The following is a 12,769-nucleotide window of genomic DNA, read 5'->3' as shown; positions in this document are numbered from 1 at the left end:
CACTTGTGCGTGGTAATTAGGTTTTTAGTGCCACAAATTAGACAGAGTTTGACTTCCGGTCTCGGGCACACGTCGGCTCTGTGACCGAGTCTTCCACAATCTCGATAGAAATCGAGTTGTTTTCGGTAGAGCGCGACTCTTATCATTATACTGCTAAAGTACACCCATGTCGGGACTCTGTTTTCTTCATAGAGGAGGATTACTGCAGTGGTATTTCCGAGTCTATTCGCGTATAGGCGAGATCGAGGTTTCACCTAGTGATCAGTGCCCGGGAGAGCTGATTTTGCATATTACTGAGCGGGACGTCCCTTATTATTCCCTTGACCATTTCTTCGGCGCAGAGACATACGCACTGACTTCGTGTTCCTTGTCCCCCACTATAATTCAGCGGATGCTAGTTGCTAACTTGCCTGCCGCCTCCTCGTTGGGCGTGCTGGCAACCAGGATGTTTTGAGTGCAATTGGAGCAAATCGTGATTGTTTCGTCCGCATTTATGCCGGCCATTCTCCTGATCGTTTCGTCCAATGCCACCCCACCCCCCGTGCGGTGGTTCCGACCATTTCGTCGCCTCATGACCACCCTAATGTCTCCTTTCGGCAGCCTCGGCATTTTACTCGTACGTAGGATTTTCTTCACAATGCCTCCTTTGCGGCCGCACATTTCCGTCCCGCGCTGCAGGGATGGTTCGTCATCGCGGCGAGCTTCGCGGTGTTTCTTCCGTCGCGTAACTTCAATACAGCCGTCAGCATCCGTCTCAGCTTCAGGCAGGTTTGTGACAATCTCTATCGTCGTGCCCATCCGGAGTGTCGTCGGACGCCGTTTCGTCCATCTCCATGATTGGATCTTCCCTGTGGGGACCGCCGTATAGCGTCCGCAAGCAGTGGACGCGGCCTAGCTCGGTCGGAACGCCAGTGGGCCTAGAACGCTTCACACGCGTTGCCAATGTAAATGTGGCCGTAAAGGTCCAAAAAATGCACACTCACCGTGAAACTTCGTGTTCCCGGGTCCGCGTGATTGTTTCGGAGTCGGTGGTTATCAAACTTTTGATCAAGGCAGTGAAACTCCTGCGCATTCAATTGAAAACTGTGGAGATGAGATGAGGTGCGTACGCTCTCAATGGCGACCGCAGCGCCTCCTCTGGTCACAGTAGTAACCGGTCATTCTAGCCCGCCATAGACAATGGAGGTCAAGCAGCATTATAAGATCAAAAGGCTCTTCTTTTTCTACATCCTCTTTTTCTACTTCTAAAAACCTGATACCTAGTTATGTAAGGGAAGTTCTTTTTTTAGAGTTCTCTGTAAAACATCCCAGAAGTAGACCCCTTCCCAACAATGCAAGAAAAAAGTGATATATTGTCTCCGGCTTTCGACAGATCAAACAGTTCGAACCCCATGGCATGTAAAATCCTTCATGTTATCAAAAAGTCTTAACCGGTAACGTGACCGTGTGTAATTAAAAAAAAAGCTTTTTGCACGTGGCTGAATTCGCATTTTCTTAACACGCTTAAGACTATCATTGCCCTCTCCCCCACTATTAGTTAACCATAAGAACCGCAAAAATCATGTCCTTATGCAATTTCTTTAGCCCGACCGAAAATAGGTATTCATTAGAAAACTGAACTGACAGAAAGTGGGCACTGTCCGCAACTTCCTTAAAGAAACCTCGCGTGGCTCCGGACATGCTTGCGATGCTAACCACAAAGTTAGGCAAAACACGAGAAAGGCATAACTGGCATACCGTTCTCAAGAACGCGTGTCGAACATCTCGACAGAAAATAAAATGATTAACTAGTTGCCGCACGAACAGATGTGACATGCTTAGTCCCACCTGTTTAACTCTTCGGAACAGATTCGTCCAACTACAGCTATCCCAAATGGACCCCTATGCAAACGCAGCGCATATTCTATGCAGCTTTTGCACGTGCACTCGTGAGCAACACAAAACCTGCATCACATGCCATAATTTGCTCATTAATATATGTTGCATGCAGTGGCTCTGGCAAACATTGAGAAACAGTTGCCGTTCCACTGTGGCATGTAGTGATGTTCTCACATGACACGCATCTCATGATTAACATATTTGCACCAGTCACATACCTTCGCCATCCATTCTTGTGACGTAATACCAAGTTTGGCATATGTGAAGCTAGCGAAACGGCCATGAGCGCATCATCGGTGTGGCATGTAGTCATGCTGTTACATGACACGCATGTCGTGTTATCATGCTTGGATGCGTCATTTACCTATGTCGTCTGTGCGCATCACGTAATACCCAGTTTGACACATGTGAAGCTAGCGAAACGGCCGCGAGCGCATCATAAGCGTAGCATGTCACATGACACGCATCTCTTGTTTGCACCAGTCTCATACCTTCGTCATTTATTCACGTAGTGTAATACCAAATTTGGTATATGTGACGCTAGCGAAAGGGCCGCGAGTGCATCGTGAGCGGGGCATGTAGTCATGTTGTTACATGACACGCATGTCATGATTTTCATGTTAGGGTCTGTCGCTTGCGTTTTCCATGCAATCATGCCATACGATACCAGTTTTGCAACATGCCATGTGAACGAAACCACCGCAAGAGCTGCAGGACCATGAAATGTAAGTCATGACATTCTTGACATACATGTCATGATTTTAATGCTATGACTAGTCAAATATGTTCTTCATACAGTCACGTTATCCGTACTAAGCTTGGTATCAATACCATTATCGAAACGGCCAGGAAAGCTAAAAGTCCTAGGCGGATAGATAGATAGATAGATAGATTAGATAGATACGCTCAAAGTCGCCGACTTTCGCTAAGAAATGCTTCGCATTAAAAAGAAAATGGGCAGATTTCACGTACAGTCGGAATTGATGATATGCGAAGCATGAATATTGATCATATACATAGGGTGATTTTCATGTTATGGCTAGTCAAATAGGTTCTGCATAGAGTCATGTTATGCTATAACAAGTTTGGTATTGATACCATTATCGAAACGGCCAGGAGAGCTAAACGTCAGAGGCGGCTAGATAGATTAGATAGATAGACAGACAGACAGACAGACAGACAGACAGACAGACAGACAGACAGACAGACAGAAAGACAGACAGACAGACAGACAGACAGACAGACAGACAGATAGATAGATAGATAGATAGATAGATAGATAGATAGATAGATAGATAGATAGATAGATAGATACGCTTAAAGTCGCCGAAGTTCACTAAGAAATGCTTCGCATTTAAAACGTGCTAGAATGCAGAATGAGCGGCGTCGGTTTCTTCCGACCGTAAACATATTTATTTGTGCATTCCATAGTGAAACACTACGAATAATTAAGTATTGCCATCTGCTTTTTCTTCATGCCACCATCATCCACCAACATTCCATCATACCACCGTCATCGAGCTTGTTAACCAAGCCATCCACCAAACACGTTTTGAATCACTGCCATCAGCCGGCATTTTCCACCGTCGCCACCATTGGCTCGCCACCACCACAACCATCTGCCACCATTTTTTCCACTTTCACCGTCACCAGCCATTATGACCACTACAGATTCCACCATATCCACTATCATTTCCACCATATCCACTACGATTTCCACCATATACAGTATTATTTCCACAATATCGACCAACGATACCAGCATCCACCAACCCAAGATTTTCAATAGGGGCATGAATAAAAATTCTACTTTTGTTTCACTACAAAGAAGAATTATTTTCTGTGCTTCTCTCGCTATGTTTTCGGTTATACCTGTGCACATTTGTGTGTATTTTTGCTGTTCTTCACGAAGACGTGCAGAATAATGGAGAAGCCCGCATGCGCGCGCATATGGTGAGCGTACTTGAGCGGGACGTGGATGCCGTAAGTTGTCCTGACGGCCTTGGCAGCCATCAGGAGCACGGCTTGCGTGGCCACGTTACCATCGCTGATGAAGGTGTCGCCCCCGGTCAGCACGTAGAAGGGCGCCAGGGCCACGTCGCACAGGCCGTCCACTGCCAGCGGGCCGTACTCCTCGGACCGGCCTCCCAGTACGCACACCAGCGAGCGGGCGGGAAGCTGCTGGGGACCTCCGCCGCTGTGGCGAAGACCGGCTTCCGGATGATTCGCGCTCGCTGCGTGTGCGTGTCCAACTTTCCCTCGCAGATTCGACAAAATGTTGCTTAGACCATTGTATTCCGAGCACACGTGACTTGAACGAGAATCATTCCAGAGCTTTTGGTTGTGTTTCACAAGACAAGGTTTATTTATTTAGTTTAGTTTAGTAGTGCATACCGCAGTCGCGTAAGAGTGCTGTTGCTGGAGTGGGGTCATACAATCTTAACCGAACAGGAAACAAAAAGAACAACTAAGGAAACCTTTACAACGTTAGCGATATCAGAGTTTAGCCATACACAATGGTTTTCAAGGGAAGCACTGATTGTGTCATCCAACGGAAATGAACGAACGCAGCCAAGTACGCATGTCATATAGTGTAGAAAATAAAATATAGTCGGATACCAATTAAGAAAAATTCTGGAGGGGACCCACCGACAAGCTGAGTGCAGAAGTGAATTCCTTCCACGACTAAAGAAATAGCCCCTCTCATGCACTCGGGGAGACGCTGCTCTCATCGGAGCGAGTGGACGCGCGTCGTGTCGGCTCCGGTTTCAACGAATGTTTTGCAGTGGAAGTCACCTAGAAGCCCACAAGACTTTGGTACCCGCGTATTCAGCTTGTCATCAGGAATCGCCCGGCACCAAGTTCCAGGTGGGGACTTGAATTTTGACACATTTACCGACGCATGTTTGTCAACCACGCTAGCGAGAGGGAAAGGCCTAACGCCTGCCAAGCCACCGGCAGCACAGCTGCCAGAGACGCTGCTGCCTAAGCCGGCCTAGCTCTGCGGGCACCAAGAAACGCCGGTCGGCGCGTTTGACGCGTCCGACTTCTTGAGAAGAAATGGAGGTCACAGTGGAGGGAGAACCCATTTCTCGTGAAGAATTTGAAGAAAGTACAGGATGGAGCACCGTAGGATCAAAGAAGTCGACCCGCGGGCAATCACTAGAACCCGGTGCGGATTCCCAAAGAGGGAATAACAGCAGGAAACGACGTGAGCAATGCCTGAGTCAAATAACAAGATCAAGCTGGATGCCTCCACTGCCCCGAGGTGACTACAAGATCATCATCCGACCTAACGGCGGCCTTCGACTCACCGATCATGGAGCCGCCCGACTGGCGACTAGCGTTTACCAGGCCGCTGAAATTCCGAGAGACGCCCAAGATGAGGACACAATATGCCCGAATTTCCAGCAAAATATCATCGTTGTTAGCACACCCATCGAGGCGCATGCTGATAGATACCAGAAAATTTGTCGCATTGTGGTCGGCAACAAGACGTACGATACCAGCGCATATGAAGCAGCACCAGACGGTACGTCAAAAGGCGTGATACGTGATATCCCGTTGGAAGATACTGCCCGAGATATTACAGCTAATGTGATTACAACAAAGAACCCTACAGCCATCGCTGCAAAACGCCTCAGCAACACAACGGCGGTGATGGTACTGTTCGCTGGTCTTCGCGTGCCAACATACGTTCGATATGGTGGGGCAATGTTGAAGTGCTCCCTTTACCGCAAACAGATAGAGACGTGTTACCAATGCGGTCGCCTGGGGCACCGCGCAGATGTATGCCCAAGCCCGAAAGACCACGTGTGCCATGGCTGTGGTACGACCAACCCCCCGCAAGATCACCAATGCCAGCCCACTTGTCAACTATGTGGCGGCGACTACCAGACGGCCGAGAAGGCGTGCAGGGCACGTTACAAGACGCCGTACCTGGTGAAACGCCGGCGATGGGAGCGACAACAACAACAATATGAAGACTACCCGACGAAGCCAACGCCTGTTGACAACAGCCTCGAGCAGAGGGACACTACCCCTACCCGGAAGCCCGGAAAGAAAGCCTGGTCGAGATTTCGGTCGCGGTCTCGGTCGCGGTCTCGCCCCCGGCCCCGCTCCCGGCGCCGCTCCCGGTCGCAGTCACCGTCTCGGAGCCGTACACCTGGACCTGGCGCAACCTTCAAGGTGGGCTGGGTAGACGTAGTCAAGGGGGCGCGCTCGGGGTCTGAGGAGGCCGCTTCTCAAGGCAAACTTGATAAATTAGAGGCTGAAATAGCAGAGCTAAAGCAGATGTTAGCACAATGTAACCAGAAAATGACAGCTTTAGAAGAGGAAAACAGGACCCTCAAGGAGGAGTTACACCATTATAAAACAACAAAACATGCTCCACCAGTAGTACCACCGCTCTCAGCTGTTACACCCAGTGAAAAAATGGAGGAAGGTACAACACCACCACCTCCCAAGCGCAGAGCCGAAACCCAGGCCAATGAACACAAACCCGCACGCGTGACGCCCGAGAATAAAGTCCTGAAGGAAGTTCAGCAATCAGTCAAAGAATCAAATGAGTGGATGAGCAACGCATCCCGACTGATCTCAGTCCTTACTGACCGCGTAGAGACTATAGCTAAAATTACCCAGCAACAAAACGAACACCTACAACAGCGACTCATTGCTGTGGAGGCTAGAATCACCCCTCTGCCACCTAGCAGACTGGACCCCACAGCGAATGTAAAGCAACCTTCCTCGTCGACATTAAGTGTGATACAGCCGGCGACATTCCTACCCCCTGCATCTCATCATAGCTAGAAATCACGCCTACACAATTTGGCAATGGAATTGTAGAAGCTACGCGAATAAGCAAGCAAATCTTAACCAATACCTTAAGGGGAAAGTTAAGCCCGATATCATTTTATTGCAGGAGACACATTGTCTCGCTAAATTGGCAGGCTACCGCTCGATCGGACATGCCAACGGGGAGACGACTGTTCTTACCACCCTAGTTAGACGAAACCTTACGTTCACACAACACGACACGGAAATTACCAAATATAGACAATATATTTATTGAACTCGTTCCGCAACGCAAGACACAGGAAAGTCTTTTTATACTAAAGATATACAGCAACCCTAAACAAAAGAAGCACAGATTTCTCACACTCTTTAAACACGCCCTCAACATCGCTGGCCAAAATCCCATCTTAATAGCGTGGGACTTCAACGCACCACACACTGCCTGGGGATACTCTTATGTGTTTCCTAAAGGTAGGGCCCTCTGGTTTGACTCGCAGCAAGAGGGATTAACTCTCATCACCAACCCTAGCACACCCACACGTGCGGGCACTAGCTCCAGTAAAGACACAATGCCTGATCTGACGTTCACGAGAAACACATCAGCAGCCACCTGGAAAAATACCCTAGAGGACCTGGGTAGCGACCACTACAGCATCGAGGTACATGTTCAAGGTGGCCCACGTAAACCCACGGGAAAAGAGCTAAAGTTGGTAGACTAGACCCAGTTCCGCAAATCACGTGAGAACCAGGTCCAACCCATCAGCGACATAGAGGACTGGATACACACGCTTAAACAGGATATCAATAATGCCACCCGAATTGTACCTCCCAAGGCACACCTCGAAGAGATCGATAGCCGGCTCCTCCACATGTGCGAGGCAAAGCAATTGCTCCAAAAGAGGTGGAAGACACAGAAACACAACAGAAACCTCAGGAAACGCATATCACTCCTCAACGCAGAGATAGAGATGTATGCAACACAGCTAAGCCGGCAACACTGGGATGAAACCTGCGATGCGATGGACAGGCAACTAAGTCTTAGTAAAACTTGGCATTTTCTACGGTTCCTGCTCGACCCAAAAGACAGCAAAACCGCCCAAAAACAAACCATCAACAAACTAATACATGCTTACAAGGGCACCGAGGAGGAGTTTCTTTAGGGAGGTAGAGCTCAAATATATCTCACAGCCTCCTACTCAGCAGCATCCAGATTATACGGGCCAGATCAACGCTACTCTAGACGAAGAATTCACCGAAGCGGATATCCGTGCCGCCCCACAAAAACTTAACACCAAATCTGCACCAGGTCCGGATAACATCACGAATAAGATGATACGCAATTTGAACGATGAGTCGATCACGCATATCACAGACTATATTAATAACTGCTGGAAGACCGGAATCTTGCCCCCGCATTGGAAAACGGCCAAGGTGATTCTGATTCCGAAACCAGGCAAACCACTGAATACTGACAATCTTAGGCCCATCTCCTTAACATCTTGAATAGGCAAATTGATGGAACACGCTTTCCTGGCTAGACTGACAAATTACCTCGAAGACAATGATTTTTTCCCACACACCATGATTGGCTTCCGCAGGCATCTTTCAACGCAGGATGCCATGTTGCAGCTTAAGCATCACATCATAGACAGTACGGGACGCTCCACTAAGGGCATAGTTGGTTTGATCTGAAGGCTTTTGACTCTGTCACGCATAGCACCATTCTAAATCAGGTCAATACCCTAAACTTGGGGCTTCGCACGTACAACTATATTAGGGCATTTCTTACGGGCAGAACGGCCACGATCACTGTGGGAGCACTCAGGTCGTCCGAAATAACCATAGGAAGTGCGGGCACCCCGCAGGGTTCCGTGATATCTCCCATGTTGTTTAACCTCACCCTCATTGGTCTTCCTTCAAAACTTCAAACCATCCAAGGGCTTCATCACACCATTTACGCCGACGACATCACCCTCTGGGTGTGCGACGGCAGTGACGGTTCCATTGAACAGAGATTACAGAAGGGGATTGACACAGTTGAACGGTATTTACAACGAACTGGACTATCCTGCTCGGCGGAGAAATCTCAGCTACTGCTATATCGCCCTACACTTAGAGGTCGGCCACCCAAACAACATCCCCAAGCGCAGGCACACGCTGATATAAAACTCACTACATGCGATGGTCACGCCATACCAACCGTGGACAAAATCAGAGTGCTAGGTTTGATCATAGAAAGTAAGGGTACCAACGGAGAGACAGTTCGCAACATTGAAGCCAGAGTGTCCAACACGATGCGCCTCATTAGGCGCATTACCAATAAACACAAAGGCATGAAAGAGGCCAGCATCATCCGTTTGATCCAAGCGTTTGTTCTAACTCACATCACCTATACGGCGGCGTACCACCGATGGTTCACCGCGGAAAAGTCAAAACTCAACAGCCTAATTAGGCAAATTTACAAACAAGCGCTAGGTTTGCCTCAAAACACCAGCACCGAACTACTCCTTCAACTTGGTTTACACAATACTCTTGAGGAACTTATTGAGGCGCAACAAATCTCCCAATTCGAGCGTTTAGCCAAGACTAAGCCAGGCCGCCAGATTCTATGTAATCTCGGTATTACTTACCACACTCAACACGGAGACAAACACGACATACCACGCAATATCCGTGCTAAGCTAACAGTACCACCCATACCAAGAAACATGCACCCTGAACACAACAAGGGCAGACGTGTCAGTAGAGCCAGGACCATGTCAAAGATGTTTGGGCGCAACCATGAGGCAGTCTTTGTCGACGCAGCACGCTACCAGGAACGTCACACCACTTCGTGGCTGCTGTCGTAGACCACACACAACAATGCAAAAGCAGCGCGTCAATCATCACACGGAACGTAGAAACGGCAGAGGAAGTGGCTATCGCGATGGCCATAGCCCACACGAACGCCTCATGCGTAATCAGCGACTCGCAGACAGCCGTTCGAAACTGCGCCAGCGGCAGAATCTCCCCCGAGGCATTGCGGATTCTTAATACAGGCAAAATTCACGAGGTGGACAAATACGTACACATCTTGTGGTTCCCTGCCCACACACCACTAGGTAACGCGGAGGCCAATCCGAATGAAGTGGCGCACAACGTGGCTCGAGGTCTTATTTTTCGAGTCACGTCAGACGAAGCGGCCTTCCAAACGGACTTTTCTGCGCGGGTGTGGGAATGGGACGATCGGCTCACTAAATTTAATGACATAATTCAACACTATCGACTGCAAAGGCGGGAGTACCCTCCGCCTCACTCCAAGCTAAATCGGGCCCAGTCCGTTCAGTGGCGACAGCTACAAACACGCACATACACGAACCCTGTCATCATGCACCACATATATCCTGACGTCTCTAGTTCTAATCTATGCCAGTACTGTACCACCAGAGCCACTCTCGAACATATCCTATGGGAATGTCCAGCATTAGTCAGAAATTCTGGGGTCGCGGCCTCCAATGAAGACCTTCGGGCGCGTTGGCGGACTGCGCTGCTCAGTTCGGGCCTGGACAAGCAACTTTGGGCAATCCAGCAGGCCAAGGAAGCTGCCGGGAGACACGGTCTCTCCGTTGGCCCCTAGGTGGGAGCCCATCCCAGCAATCTGCCGGAAATTATTAAGTCTCTCTCTCTCTCTCTCTCTCTCTCTCTCTCATGCACTCGGCAATGTTCTCTTATGGCGGGCTCACCGGCTGCCCAACACATGGCGTCAGCCCGGAGTGCGCGTCTATTGGTGCAGTACAGGACGCATATGCCTTCGAGGAGAATATGCCGTGCACTTTTTGAGTCATATCTGACTGTATGTGTACTTAAGGATTTAGGTACTGCAGAACGAGGATAAGCTTGAGTTCGTGGAAGTTACGCGTGGTGGAAGGCTTTGTCGAAATTGTCGAAAAAAATGACGGGGTGTGTTCGGCGAGTGATATAAAACGTTAATGGCGTTAGGGTACCAATACATCTGGTAATAAAGCGAAAAAAAAGGCGAGATGACGTTATTCGCATTTTTCAATTCTGGTCAGTTATGTTATATAGAAAAATGAAAGTGTACGAGTAAAAAATTGCCTCCAATAACAAATAACAATAGGGCATAACAATGGCAGTGCTTGTTGAAGCTAAAACTCAAAGGAGGCTTTTGCACACTGTCTGCATTATAAGGCAGATTGGTCAGCTCTTTTTTGCCATATAGACACCCATATTTATATCTCTTTAAAGAAACACGTTGACCCTCTTTCGAAGATTCGTGAGGCGCATGTATAAAAAATATCTTTATAATATGCGAAAATACGTACGTTTAAAAAGAAGTAAAGACCCTTATTTCGCGATTATGATGTCTTCAATGTTCTTTGAGTTCGTGCGTCTCAAACTGTGCTGATTGTTGGCCTAGTTGGTACTTGCTTAATAACATGCTTTGGCCGCAAATAACACAAAGACAAAGTAAAGGAACCGACACAACGACAAGCACTAGCCGCTTGTGCTTGTCGTTTTGTGTTTTTTACTTTGGGTTTGTGTTATTTGTGGCCAAAGCACGTCAGAAACTGTCTTTTAGTATTAAAAAATTGGAAGGCGCTTGAGCTTTGCCTTCGAGAATGATTGAGATAGCGTAATCGTGACTTGCGCGCATCGCCTTCTAAACTGCAAGCCCGCTTCGTTTTTCGGTGCGTGCCTCAACCGTGACGTTAGGATGCCCAACGACCACGCGCGTGTAATATTGGCCGCTTCGAAGTATCATGCATTCCTTATTGCAAGCACTGTTGTGAAGTGCCCACTACGCCGTAGTTATTCCATTTGCGAATCAGCGAAGGGCCAACTACTCGTCCGTACGGTAATACGCAAATCTACGTAGCCGATTACTTTGTTGGCGCTTGTGCTGCTGCTGATGATGAAACACGTCTGAGCGCTTTTTAATGGCTGGGTCTTTAGAGCACCCCCTCGCTGCTCATTTCACATCTTTTGACGCCTGGCGCGATTGTATACCCTTATGCCACGCAGTATTAACGGAGCTCCGTACACTACGTGACATTCATATAGTGTTTCTTCCCAAAGCAATTTCAACATACCTCGTGGCTCTGTGATGGAACCCACGCCGTAGGCCTGGGTTCGATCTTTACTCGTACCCGGAAATTTTGAATATTTGCTTTATTTGCACCTTTCTCGATTTTTTTTGGTCTCGGAAAAGATTTTTCCCTCACACCAGAATTTCAGCCAAACAAGCTCTTCAACGCTCTCGTGTTTGTTAGATCGGACCAAGACTCTGTAGGCTGTTCATTTATCCGAAATAGAACTTTTTGAATTTCGCCTGAGTGTCTGCAGAGCCTTATTGGCTATGGTCAATAATGCTCCTGGGGCGCTCGGCGCCATACCGGGAATTCGTTTTTTTTAACTCTTACTGGTTCCTTGCGATTCCCTGGTGTTGGAGCTCGTTGAAGTTCCCACTGTTGCGGAGACCGTTTCCGTCGTCGTCGCTGCCAGTGGAATAAGCTCCCTCACCTTCTCGTGAAGAAGCTCTTCACCAGGAGCAAGGCCAGTGAGTGCTTTGCCATCATAATCCGCCCTCCCCTCCACCTGCTCCGTCGTAGGCTTTGCTGCACATATTCGAAAGAAATTTACCCATATTGAAATATGTAGTCAGTTGGAGCTGTAGCTTAAACTAGCAGTGGAACAAATTTTCGAAGGCAAATTTACTCAGTCATATAAATCTCCCACACTGAGAAACAGCTCTGCACAAGAGTCAAGTGCCGTAAACGCTGATATTTTATTTTGACATAGAAGTCGATTTTCGTGTGGCGCACCTTCTAACATCGACGGTCACGTGATGTGAGGCTACAGTGTCCATTCTGGCCACTGCACGCACCTGTAGGGCTAGTTGTGGTTATGTCGGGTACCAAAGCATTCAAAATGGTCGCTTGTGTGCAACAACTGATCTTCACGGAGCGCAGCGGGACCATGGAAGCACCTCGACAATCTGCCGGAGCAGATGACGAGAAGCTTATGTCATGTTCTGTCGACAGGGTACAGCGGGAATCGAAACTATATTTTAATAACAGACTGTAAATAATTTTCTGGG

The 12,769-nt window shown here is 48.3% G+C and overlaps 1 protein-coding gene across 1 annotated transcript in view; it reads right to left on the bottom strand.

The window, feature by feature from the left end:
- The window catches only part of LOC142803870 (uncharacterized), a 28,340-nt gene extending 16,170 nt beyond the window's left edge, over positions 1-12,170 (bottom strand). The window contains exon 1 of the mRNA XM_075890131.1: positions 12,093-12,170. The gene's annotated coding sequence lies outside the window, so the exon portion shown is untranslated. The remainder of the gene's footprint in view (positions 1-12,092) is intronic.
- Positions 12,171-12,769: the final 599 nt, after the last annotated feature.

Source organism: Rhipicephalus microplus, chromosome 3 (assembly GCF_043290135.1).
Source record: "Rhipicephalus microplus isolate Deutch F79 chromosome 3, USDA_Rmic, whole genome shotgun sequence".
In the NCBI taxonomy this organism is placed as follows: domain Eukaryota; kingdom Metazoa; phylum Arthropoda; class Arachnida; order Ixodida; family Ixodidae; genus Rhipicephalus; species Rhipicephalus microplus.
The sequence above is the reverse complement of the archived record's forward strand: the minus strand, read 5'-3'. Positions and strand labels throughout refer to the sequence as shown.